The following is a 12,682-nucleotide window of genomic DNA, read 5'->3' as shown; positions in this document are numbered from 1 at the left end:
CCACTGGGGATGTGCCCGCAACCAAGGTACATGCCCTTGACTGGAGTCGAACCTGGGACCCTTCAGTCCGCAGGCTGATGCTCCATCCACTGAGCCAAACTGGTCAGGGCCAGCCCAACCTCTTGGGGCCCTGCCCAGATAGCCACACGGATACCCCATTCCTGCCTATTACCCCTGAGTCATGTCTACCTACAGAAAACGTGACCTACTTTCCAATGGGCTGCCTGGGAACTTGTTACCTTGTTGGCTGTCGTGTGTGCGTGAAATAATGTTAACATTCACTCAACATGCCTACTATGTGTCAGACACTGACCTAGAGGTTTCCGTGTGTACGAGGAACCTGAAAAAAAATTTTTTTTGCATTGATTTTTGTGGTTTGAATTTCCATTTGGTTTGGAATTCCATCGCACATTGCAATGCTATGGAAAAGACTCTATAGATTCCTTGCAGGGGTTGAACCCACCAATCAGCAGCATTGGGGGGGGGGGAGAGGGAGAGAGAGAGGTGTGGTGTGTAAGCCACCTGCAGGTCACCCTGGAGGGTACCAAGACTAGAACATAGTGCCTGCCTTCTACTCCAGTGGGACAAGAGTCTTGGACTCACGTCTGCAAGTAGCAATCAGCTTCTCCCAGCCCCAGGGTGCCTTCCATCCTTGGAGCTTGGGAGCCTGGGAGAGTGGCTCAGAAAAGCACACGAATAAGTGAACTCACAGGCGGAACAGGCCAACGGCTGCAGCTCCTGTAAGAAGCAGGCGACATGGGGGTTGAAAGCGGAAGCAGTAACTCGATTGTGGAGGAGGAACCAGAACGGCGTTGGTGGGGCGGTGGCACTGGGGCTGTCGCCTGTTTCCCAGGACTCCGTGCAGTTTGCTCTCCAGGTCATGTGCAGGAGGCGACAGAGGCCACACACGGGGCTCTGCTCTCCAGCTCCCCCCCACCCCCAAGGCAAATGGCCTTACCGACGGTAGCTGGCTGTGATCCCGTCTGCATTCTTCTTTCATCGGTCCAAGGTGTCCCCTAATAGCTCTGTGCCCTCTGTGCTTTCTCGCTGGTGACGATGGCCCTGGGGCCTGGCTCGCTCACCCCGGAGGCTGGGTGCTGCTGCAGCTCCCCGTCTCCAGCAGATGGGCTCGCTCACCCAGTCACCGCTTCCTGGGCACCGTGAGGATGAGGGGGACCTGAAGCCCCGTGGGAAGAAAGAGCTATGCCTGCCGGGGTCAGGGCTGGAAATGGACTTGGGGTTGGGATTTCTACAGGCAGAGGTGGGGGTGGAGGGAACGGTAAGAAGAACGGAGAGGCGGGAACAGAGTGTTTTCCGAGAACTCCAGCTGGAGGCTGGACGGAGGTGGAGAGCAGGGGGGGCGGGGAGAACGTGGAGGGGCACCTGGAGAAGCAGCCTGGGGCATTTTGTGAAAACCCCTAAAAACATGCTGCGGACCAGCGGGCAGCGGGGAGCTAAGGAAAGGCCTGGCAGCATGTCCCCGTGCCCTAGGAACGTGTGCACCTGGCATGGCCAGTCATACGCACTGGGGTGGAGCGGGGAAAGGCGGCCAGGGGACCCCTAGAAGGGGACACTTAATAATCAGCTGCTTCCTGATCCCCCACCCCCACCCCCCATTGGAATGCGGGCCTCTAGAAATAAGCCTTCCTCGGGCTCTACCCATCTTGAGGAATGGGCCTGCCCTGCATTTATTTTTTGTTCCCCTATGGCCTGATATATAGCAGGTGCTGTTGAGAAAAAGAAAAAGAGGTAAGGATGGAGGGAGGGAGGGACGGAAGGAAGAGAAAAAGCCAGATGTGACAGGCTAGGGAGATGGTTTGTGGGAGGATAGCAAAGGCCTTTCTGTAGGGGTGGGGGGGTGGAAATGGTAAGGTCGGGGAGCCTCAGATATGTCCATTAGAGCATCTATAGGACTTGGCAAGTGACTAGAGGTGGAAGGAAAGCAAGAGTGAGGAATGTAGGGTGGCTGGGAGAATGATGGGGCCATTAATAGAAATAAAGCAGGAGGAAAGAAAAATAATAATTTTCATTTTGGACGTTTTGGGCTTTAGGTCCTGATAGGGCCACCAAAGGTAGCTGTCCAGCCAGCAGCAGGCCACGGGAGCTCAGGGGCACTAGCTCTAGACTACGGACTGAAGGAGGAATGCATCTGCAAAGAGGGGAGTTTGGGGGGAGTTTGTGAGATCACCCAGCAGAGAAGAGAGAAAACAAGAAGCTGGGGGGCAGCGCCTCGAGGAAAGCCAACACTTATGGGAAGAGAACAAGGGAACAGGAAAACTGAGAAGGTGCTGGATGGGGATGGTGAGGAGGAGGCATCAAGCAGGGGAGGTGAGCTGCAGGGCCAGATGCTCCAGAGGCCCCGTGGGAGGAGGGCTGACGAGCAGCCCGCTGGATTAGGCAACAGGGGGTCACAAGCGCCCTCTCAGGGCACGAGGACTGCGATGCTCTGAGAGGGGGTTCAGATTGCCCCGGGTAAGAAAGGGGTGGGTGGTGAGAGGCAGCAGGCGGCCAGCTAAGACTTGCTTTGAAGGGTTTTGGCAGCCGTGGAGAGCAGAAAGGAAGGGCCACGGCTTGAGGGGGAGGTAGGGTTGGAGGAAGACGGGCTTTCAGAATGCATGAGATGAGAACAGATCTGCAGGCAGAAGAGAAGGAAGCAGTGAGGTGGAAAAGGAAGGAGACAGGACACTGGGGGAGCAGAGCACGGTCCCAGACAAGAAGGGGAAACCAGGAGAGGACGCGTTTTGAGAGCCTACAGATCAGAGAAGTACATGCGTGGTGACAGTCCTGAGTCCTTCCATTTGAAAAGCAGTAGGATGCGATCGACAAGGCATTCATATAGGCTTTCTCTCATCTAGTTTTTGTGATGGGCATGTTATTATTTTTACAAAAACGCAGGAAGTTAAATGACTCACCCAAGATCACCCATCTAATAAACAGAACCTGGGATCAAAAAGTCCATCAAGAAACATTCATTGATGAAATGCCTGCTATGCCGGGAGAAGCAGCGGTTCTCAACCTGTGGGTCGCGACCCCTATGGGGGGTTGAATGACCCTTTCACAGGGGTCGCCTAAGACCATCGGAAAACACATATATAATTACATATTGTTTTTGTGATTCATCACTATGCTTTAATTATGTTCAATTTGTAACAGTGAAATTGGGGGTCACCACAACATGAAGAACTGTATTGAAGGGTCGCGGCATTAGGGAGGTTGAGAACCACTGCGGTAGAGTGTTAGGCGCCAAAGATCCCCCCAAAACAATCCAGTAGCCTGAGCTCCACGCTGCTGACAGATACGCTCCAGGACCTGAATGTACTCACCAGAGGACACTGGTTCAGACTAAGGAAGAGAGATGAATTAGATCCACGGGAGGCTCTCAAGAGGAGAGGATGTTGGGTTGAGTCTGGAAGGATCAACAAGAATGAGATGGATGAGCAGTGGGCAACAAGGCCTTCCCAGCAAAGGAGATTTGTGTGCAAGAGTGTGGGGCCTTTGGGAGCTGTGAGCCACTCACGCTGCTGGAACACGTGGCAGGCGGGGCCAGGTACAGGCACGGCATGTGCCAAGATGGACGTGGGGGAGCGGGGCATGCTGCTCTGAGGAACTCGATTGAGTCCTCAAGTGAGGGATTTTAAGTGAGGGAAAGATATCATCAGAGCCATCACCCTGGAGGACCCCTGGAGACAGTGTAAAGGATGCATTAGAGGGAGAATGTTACCGGAAGGAGGGAGACCAGTTAAGATGCAAATGTAGCGGTTTAGGCAAGAAAAGATGAGGGCAGTAGCATTTATAATGGAATAGAGAATGAATATATAATATAATTAACAGTGTAATATTATATTTATATTATACATATATGTATATCAATATGTGTATAAGTATATGTGTATGTATGTATGTATGAAGAGAGAACTGGCCAGCCTTCGAGGGAAAAGGAGATAAGGAAATAAGGAAACAGAAAGGTGATTCCAGATTCTGGGATAAACAGAGGCAGGAAGAGAAGTAGATATGGGTGGCGGTGGGGAGTTGAGTAGACAAATGAGTTCAGGACATAGTGGGCTAAGAAGCCCAGGGGACATCCAGGTACAGGTGCCCAGCAGGAGCTCATGGGGATGTCCACCCGGAGATACATCTTTGTGATATGTGTATATATATGGTAGTGGTTGGAGCCACGGGTGGAGGTATTTGGAGAAGAAAATGGTCTTTCACACAGCCTTAAGGAGCCGTGGCATTTAAGAAGTTGGTCCAGAGTATAGACCTGAGAAGGAGGTGAGGAGATGTCAGAGAGATACAAGAGGAAAAAAAGTGGAAAATAACGTTCCAGAATACTGAGAGGAAGCGGGTCGCCTGAGAGGATGCCAGAGGACTAGGAAGAGGACTATTTTCATTGTCTTTCAGACAGAGGCGGATGGCCTCCTCCAGGCTGGTCAGAGAAGGCTTTAGGAAACAGAAGGAAAGGGAGAAAAAGGCCTTCAAGTGAGAAATGGAGAGTGAGTCCATCTGCTCTTGGCTGTGTGTTCTTGACTCTTGCTGCAATAACCAAGTGCGTTCATAGAAAATGAAGCATGTCACGTGATGACATGTGGAGCATCAGATGTTCGAAATGTGTCTATTCTGTGCTTCAGGACCAGACGTGCCGAAAGGGAGACCATCCAATGTGATCTTGCTGTCCTTAAAAATGTTCCTTTGATAAACACTAAACTGTTCTGCTTACCAGAAATGTTAATGAGGAAAATAAACAATAGGGCTATTTAGGAGCATTTCAGAAGTGAAGTGGAAACCCTAAGAGAAAACAAGAAACAAACATAATCCAAACCTGGGTGAACATTGCAGACCTCAGCTGCCCTTAAATCCTTTTTCTCTGCCTAACATTACATAATTCTTCACCAGCCAACGATATCAATTCCACATGCTAGAACTCAGTATGCGTCATACTTAAAGGACAGGGTATTGAGAGGAGAGAATGACATCAAGAGAAGCCACACACATAACTTGGGCAGCAATGCAAATAAAGGCCTGAGTATTTGTTTGAAGAAGTTTAAGAATATTATTTAAAAATAAGTGACACAGGCTTCCATTTTAGATGATATATTGAGCTTAAGCACCTTCCCTGACTCTCCTGCTTGAACACAACTAAAAGTTATGGATCAAATATTACAAATATCTGCTTCTAAGTACGTGAATTAAAGTGAGGAAGGGCCAGCTGTCGAAGCACACAGCAGGAGCTGTGCACGAGGGCTGGTGCTCTGAGCTGTCCTGAGTCTGGGCCGAGCCTGACAGAGTGTCTTGGGAGACGGAGAAGGAGATGGAGAAGGTGTAGGTGTGTAAGAATGAGTCTTTATTGCTGAAGCCAGTGGCCATATAACCATTAGACAAGGGCAGTCCTCACAGCGAGGTCCATACAGGCAGGCAGCCGGACACTGGATGGCGAATGCATATCTTTCCCCGTAAAGCAGCATCCACCTCTGTCCCCACAGCTATTATCTGAGCAGCCGCACGCCGCCTCCCAGACTCACTGCCTCACATGGTAGCGGTACCTGAGCTCTCCTGTCTCTCCTGCCCAGCAGCTCTCTCTAGCAGACTTCACACACTCCATCCTCAGCCGACCCCAGCCTACGCCAGCTAGTCCAGCCAACTAGCTGGTCGATAACCTACTTTTATACCATTTAGACAAAGAAGGCTTCGTGCCAACAGTGACATCAATCATATTTGCCACAGAAGGGCGCCGTGTCCCTTGTGTCCTTGCACCCGCTCCTGGTATCTTGGCTTGATTAGGATTCCCATTCCGGCACATGCCCAGAGCGGCCCTTGCCCATCCCGGTGTATTGATAACAAGGCCTTTGTGCTCCCACCGGCCTTGACTGTCCGAGGACCTGGCAGGGTTCCCGCATCAGCCAAAACCAAATGACAGTAGGATCCCAGAGAGATGAATGGAGCAATTGCCAAACCAGGAGCTCTCAGTTTTCAAGGACTTACAGAGCTCCAAGGACAGGAGGCAGAGCCCAGGTGGAGAGTCTGATCGGATGCTCTCCCGGACAGGTGAGGCCCTAACGCTGGGTGGGTGACAGCTGCACAACAGTGCGTCTGTGCTGAATGCCCCTGAACGCCTAACAACGGTTAAAGGGCACGTGTTAGGCACAGTGGACACCTATGAAAAGTAGTTAATACAAAATTCCAGATAATATTCATTTCTGGGATGAAGAAAGGAGACACAATCGAAGAGGTGCTCACATGGGTCTCGGTAACGTTCTTTCTTGGCCTGGTAATAGATTCAGAAGTGTTCATTTTACCATGATTTTTAAAAAACTAACCATATAAGCCCTGGCTGGTTTGGCCCACTGGATAGAGTGTCAGCCTGGGGACTGAAGGGTCCCGGGTTCGATTCCCGTCAAGGGCATGTACCTTGGTTGCGGGCACATCCCCAGTAGGGGGTGTGCAGGAGCCAGCTGATCGATGCTTCTCTCTCATTGATGTTTCTAACTCTCTATCCCTCTCCCTTCTTCTCTGTAAAAAAATAAAATATATATTTTTTAAAAACCTAAACATATATGTTTTCATGGGTGATGTATTTCTCTTAAAATTTTAAGCATGTATATACATAAAATATTAGGAATATAAACATACATGGTAAAACTATAATGAAAAACATGGGAATTTATAAACACAAAATCAGGATAATGGTTACCTCTGGGAGGGGACCCCAGAGGACTTCAGAGATCATGATGATTTTTTTTTTCCCTTCTAAAACTGAGTGGTGGCTCGGCAGGCATGGCTTAATGGTTGAGCGTCAACCTATGAACTAGGAGGTCACGGTTCAATTCCCATGTTGTGGGCTTGATCCCCACTGTGGGGGCATGCAGGAGGCGGCTGATAAATGATTCTCTCTCATCAATGATGTTTCTATCTCTCTCTCTCACCCTCTCCCTTCCTCTCTGAAATCAATAAAAATATATATTTTAAAAATTGAGTGGTGGATATACACGAGAGTTCAATACATCATGATCCCTTATTTCTTACGTATACTTTGCAAATATTCTTTTTATTTATTCCATATTTAATAAGATGTAATTTACAAGAAAACCCTAACGATACATGTTTTAAAGCCTTGGCTCTGTTTGTAAATCTGGCCCCGGGACAAACGCTGCAGACAGATACTTAATTAGACTTGTCTAGGCCACTGCTTTCCTGATGCCGTGAGGTGCCATCAGATGACCACAGTGGTCAGAAAAGTACTTGTGATGTGATGAACAGACAACTGTAGCACATAATACACCACAGCACTCCTTTATGCAAGTCGATACCAGGAGAACGTGCCCTGCCTTAGGGTATATTAAGGTTTTGCTGCAGCTCCTCCGGCTCCTTACAGGGTAGAAACTGGGCCACTAGGTCCTGTGGTTGCTTTCAGACCACTAGCTTCCTTTGCCTTGCCCAACATCAATAAAGGAAGAACGCACATAATACAACCAACGGAATGATCCTGTCATAGTTGACAAAGGAAATATTTTTCTAGGATAAAGGACGAGGTGTCTCTACTATTATATTAGAACGTTGGACAGGGCTTGTCACAGGGGCTGAGGGCTGTTTGGCCGAGCCCTCAAGTTTCAGAGGACTTCAAGTTTAGATCCTTGGCCTCGTCTCCAAATGAGGTAACAGTCACAAAGACACATCAACAAGATTCAATGAAGACATTTGTTGTGCAGCATTAAGCATATGTCCACACTTCCTATAGTGCCCTGTGAGTTAGTATTTGTTATTATCATTATTTGTGACCGGCAGTTATATTGCAATGTATTTCTTAGTTTGGCATTCTAACTTATTAAGTATAAATATTTAAAATTTTATCACTAATTTTTTAAAATGCTCTGGGGTTTCTTCATTCTGTAATAAATCAGGAACTTTAAAAAATGAGGGTTGGCCCTAGCTGGTTTGGCTCAGTGGATAGAGCGTCGGCCTGCAGACTCAAGGGTCCCAGGTTCGATTCCGGTCAAGGGCATGTACCTGGGTTGCGGGCACATACCCAGTGAGGAGTGTGCAGGGGGCAGCTGATGGATGTTTCTCTCCCATCGATGTTTCTAACTCTCTATCCCTCTCCCTTCCTCTCTGTAAAAAATCAATAAAATATATTTTTTTTAAAAAATGAGGGTTGCCAGATTTAGCAAAGAAAAATGCAGGACAGTCAATTAAATTTTAATTATCATTTTTTAGTGTACCTCTCTGCAAAATTTGGAACAAACTTGCACACAAAACAAGAGTTGGTCGTTTACCTGAAATTAAGATTTAACTTGGTGTCCTGCATTTTATTTGGTAGCTCTATTAATGGACATACCTCACTTGCGCACCTCTGTGTTCCCCAGAGTGGAAAAAGGAAATAGCATTTATCGAGTGCCTGTTCTGTATGAGCCAAGAACACTACAGGTGTGGTCGCATTTAAACCTCGCAACAACCCTATGGGGTGTACATTATTGTTGCAGTTGACAGGGAACACAAAGCTCGAATAATAGATGTAAGGTGAGACAGCAGACATGAGATGAAGAATCACATTCAGGTGTGCTTCCCACATGTGTACTTTTCCCCTAGGAGTGCACATCCCATCGGAAAACATTCAGATGGACTTAAAGGTATTAATAAAAAGGGAGAAGATTTCTGGAAATACTTCAAAGGCTTTTCTATCATAATAATATTGTATATGAAATCCTATATTTTTTCGTATCTAAATCTGTTTGCCTTGAGTGTCGTGTAATTGTCATGTGCTTCCCACATGTGTACTTTTCCCCTAGGAGTGCACATCCCATCGGAAAACATTCAGATGGACTTAAAGGTATTCATAAAAAGGGAGAAGATTTCTGGAAATACTTCAAAGGCTTTTCTATCATAATAATATTGTATATGAAATCCTATATTTTTTCGTATCTAAATCTGTTTGCCTGGAGTGTCGTGTAATTGTGAAATTTGCATAGCCAGACATGTTTGCAGAACTGTATCTCAGTGAAGAGTTTTGCCTTTGGAAGCTCAGGTAATCTCTTTGGATTTACAGTTTCTTCATCCGGAAACTGGGGGTGTTCTGTGACAGCTAAAGTGCTTTCCGGTTCTCTCTGCCTTCGGGGTTCCCACCCCTCTTTAGAGAGAACAGATTTTCTCTCATACAGCTCTCTGCTGCCACCTGCTGGAAAAATTACAGCACCTAGTTCTATTGCGGAACCCCGGTCAGTCCCCTTGATCCTGTGGCTCATTTGCTTAGTAATTTCAGTCACTTAACAAAAATTGTAGTTTTCTGTGTTTTCAGTTTGTAAAGAATTCCAAATAAGTCAAGCCTGCACTTTGGCCATCTGGAAATTAAATTTTTAGCAGCTTATCCCACGGGCGACTATTAGTCATACCTGTCCCGTGTTTTGCAACGACTGTCCTGCCAAACTACTCACACGGAATTTCATTTAATTGCTGTTAGTGTCACATTCATGAGGTCGGATAAGAATTATTTAACAGAACAAAACATTTCTTTTTCTTAAAGTATCTTTTCAAGAGTTTGAAACATTTCATTTTTGTGTTTCGAGAAGACAAGGATACAATGGCTCATCTTTCTCACACACACACACACACACACACACACACACACACACAACCTCGTATGAATGAACACATTTTTTAAAAAATCTGGCTGCTTTACGGCTAGAAAGTCTAGATTTTTAACTGGAAAACATTTTTTCTAAATTAAAGGCTAAGTGTTGGCCTTACTTTTTTTACATATAGTCTTTACTTTTTAGAGCAGTTTTAGGTTCACAGCAAAACTGAGTGGAAAGTATATAGATTCCCCCCTCATCACCTCTGCCCCCCTCCCACACACACACACATGCACAACCTCCCCAGCATTAACATACCCCACAAGAGTATGATGAACCTATATAGATACATCATTGTCACCCAAAGTCCATAGTTTACATTAGGGTTCACTTTTGGTGTACATTCTATGGGTTCTGACAAAAATATAATGAGATGTATCCAGCATTATAGTATCATACAAAATTGTTTCACTGCCTTAAGAATCCTCTGTGCGCTAGAGTCTGCCTGTTCATTCCTCCTTCCGCCAAAGCTCCTGGCAAACACTGAGTGTTTTTACTGTCTCCATAGTGTTGCCTTTTTCACGCATCATGTAGTTGAAACCATAACAGTATGTAGCCTTTTCCGATTGGCTTCTTTCACTTAGTAACATGCATTTAAAGTTCCTCCATGTCTTTTCACGGCTTCATAGGTCGTTTCTTGTTGGCATTGAATAATATTCCACTGCCTGGATGTACCACAGTTCATTTAGCTAATCACCCACTGACAGACATCTTGGTTGCTTCCAAATTTTGGCAATTATGAAGAAAGCTGCTATAAATATCCATGTGCAGGTTTTTGTGTGGACATGTTTTCAACTCCTTTGGGTAAATGTTTTGTGAAAATCGCCAAACTGTCTTCCCAAACGGCTGGACTATTTTGCATTCCCACCAGCAATAAATGACCGTCCTTATTGCTCCCCGTCCTCACCAGCATTTGGTGCTATCGGCGTGTAATGGGATCTCACTGATGACATCATGTGGAGCATCTTTTCAGATGCTTCTTTGCCATCTGTGTGTATTTGCTTTGCTGTGGTATCTGTTCAGGTCTTTTGCTCATTGTTTAAGTAGGCTGTTCATTTTCTTATAGTTGTGTTTTAAGTGGTTTTTAAAAAATATATTTTAGATTACATCCCTTTATCAGATATAGGTGTTTGGGGTTTTGTTTGTTTGTTGTTGTTGTTGTTTGCAGGTATTTGCTCCCAGTCATTGGCCTGAATTTTTAAAACAATTAAAATCACTTTCAAAAAATATAAAATAAAATAAAATCACTTTCCAGAGTTCCCAGCATAAAGCTAAAAGTTAAGCCCAAATATTTCAATCACAAAATATAAAATATGGGATTAAATGTATTGCTAGTTGGGGTTGAGCTGGCTCCAGAGGGTGGAAACCAATAGCCAGGCCCTTTATATCTGCATCACATTTTCTCAGGGTTTTCTGGTAGAGCTGCCTGGAGCCTGATGCGAAGGGGTAACAAAATCAGGACTCTACACCTTTCTAAACACTAATCCTGGGGCAGGACTTCTTTTGGCGAAAGATTGTGAGAGGAGGTGACACCCACTCACTGCTGTGCTATTGGTTCCTTCTGCCTCGGGATGTCCCAGACAGGCCTACGAACTGGCTCCAACATTTGAGTACATTTATTCATTACCATCTTTCAGTGTATGATGAGATTCATTTAAAAACATCCAAAACTACTTTCCAAACCTTCTCCCTCTCTTTCACTTGTGGTACATTAATATGCAACATTGTATATTTTAAACATTTTTCGAATAATACAAAAGAAAAACAATATTGCCGTGCAAAAATAACTACTGCTGTCATGTGAACAGTGCCATTCCTTCTAGTATTTATCATGCTCCTGAATACATGTTTCTTTTAAAATAGTATAAGACTGTACATATTATTTCATAGTAGGCTTTTTAATGTAGCGCTTTTTTCAGACAACATATGCATGACCTAAATGTAATTTCTCAAACTGGCTTCGTGCTAAGATGCTGGAGCTGAAAACCTTGGGAAAGACGCTTACTCCTCGGACCTTGGTGTCCTTGTCTAAAAAGGGAAGCATTTCTTGCTATTCCCCTGCAAAGCCAATTTTTGGATGAAATCTTGTCACCATGTTGCATCCTAAGGACTCTATGTGACAGCTCTTAGTTCTGCATACCCTTTTAAATGTTTGTGTTAGTATATGTTTTTCCAACTGCCCTATGCAAATCACTTTATTCTTGCAAGCAATTTTTGTGATTTAGCTGACTAGTCTTTAAAAGTAAAGAAGAAAAAGAAAACATTTCAAGCTTATGTGACTTCATACTTTCCTGTTTTTCTCCAGGCCACTCCACTAAACACTCCTTTTCCATTTCTTCACCAAAAAAAAAAAAAAAAAAGGACAAAAGAGAAGTTAAAAATCATCTATGGTTGGGCTTTACTCTAAGTATTCAAATACATAAGTGCATAAAAGTGTAGCAAAGAAATCGCTATATTTCCATTCAATTCAAATCATTATGATTTAGTAGGAAGAAAAAGTAACCAATGTAGGGAACCAAAATAAAGCAACATCAATACAAGATAAGAAATATCTCAGAAGGATGGAATAGGAGTTGGAAACTCTAAGGAAAGCAAACTAGAAAGTAAATTACTTTGTCTAAAGAAGGGAAGTTAGAAGTGGCTTTAATTCTTGTCAATTATATAAAAGACATAAGCCAGAGGTTGGGTCGCAGTTGCAACCTGCCTGTTCCTGGTCCCTGGCCCCTCAGCGGCATGACGTTGAAGGAGCCTCTGGAGTTCCATGGGTGCTGCTGACCCCGGTTCCCCAAACCTAAAACTGCTCTAAAAAGTAAAGTCTGTCTGTAAAAAGATTAAGGCCAGCACTTAGCTTTTGGGCAAGGCAATGATACAATCAATAACTAGAATTCTCATGTAAATCCTTACAAGTAAAACAAGCTTAATAAATCGACAAATATTTTAAGTTAGTTAATTTAGAGTCTACCAGAAAATGTCTTCAATTTCCACCTGCTGTTGCTGAATACAGAATTGGAAGGGGCCTATGCAAATAGCAGGCCCTAAAGCTTAAGATTCCATGCCTCCTG

The sequence above is a fragment of the Myotis davidii genome, unplaced genomic scaffold (assembly GCF_000327345.1).
Source record: "Myotis davidii unplaced genomic scaffold, ASM32734v1 scaffold327, whole genome shotgun sequence".
Classification (NCBI taxonomy): Eukaryota; Metazoa; Chordata; class Mammalia; order Chiroptera; family Vespertilionidae; genus Myotis; species Myotis davidii.
Note: the sequence above shows the minus strand (reverse complement) of the source record.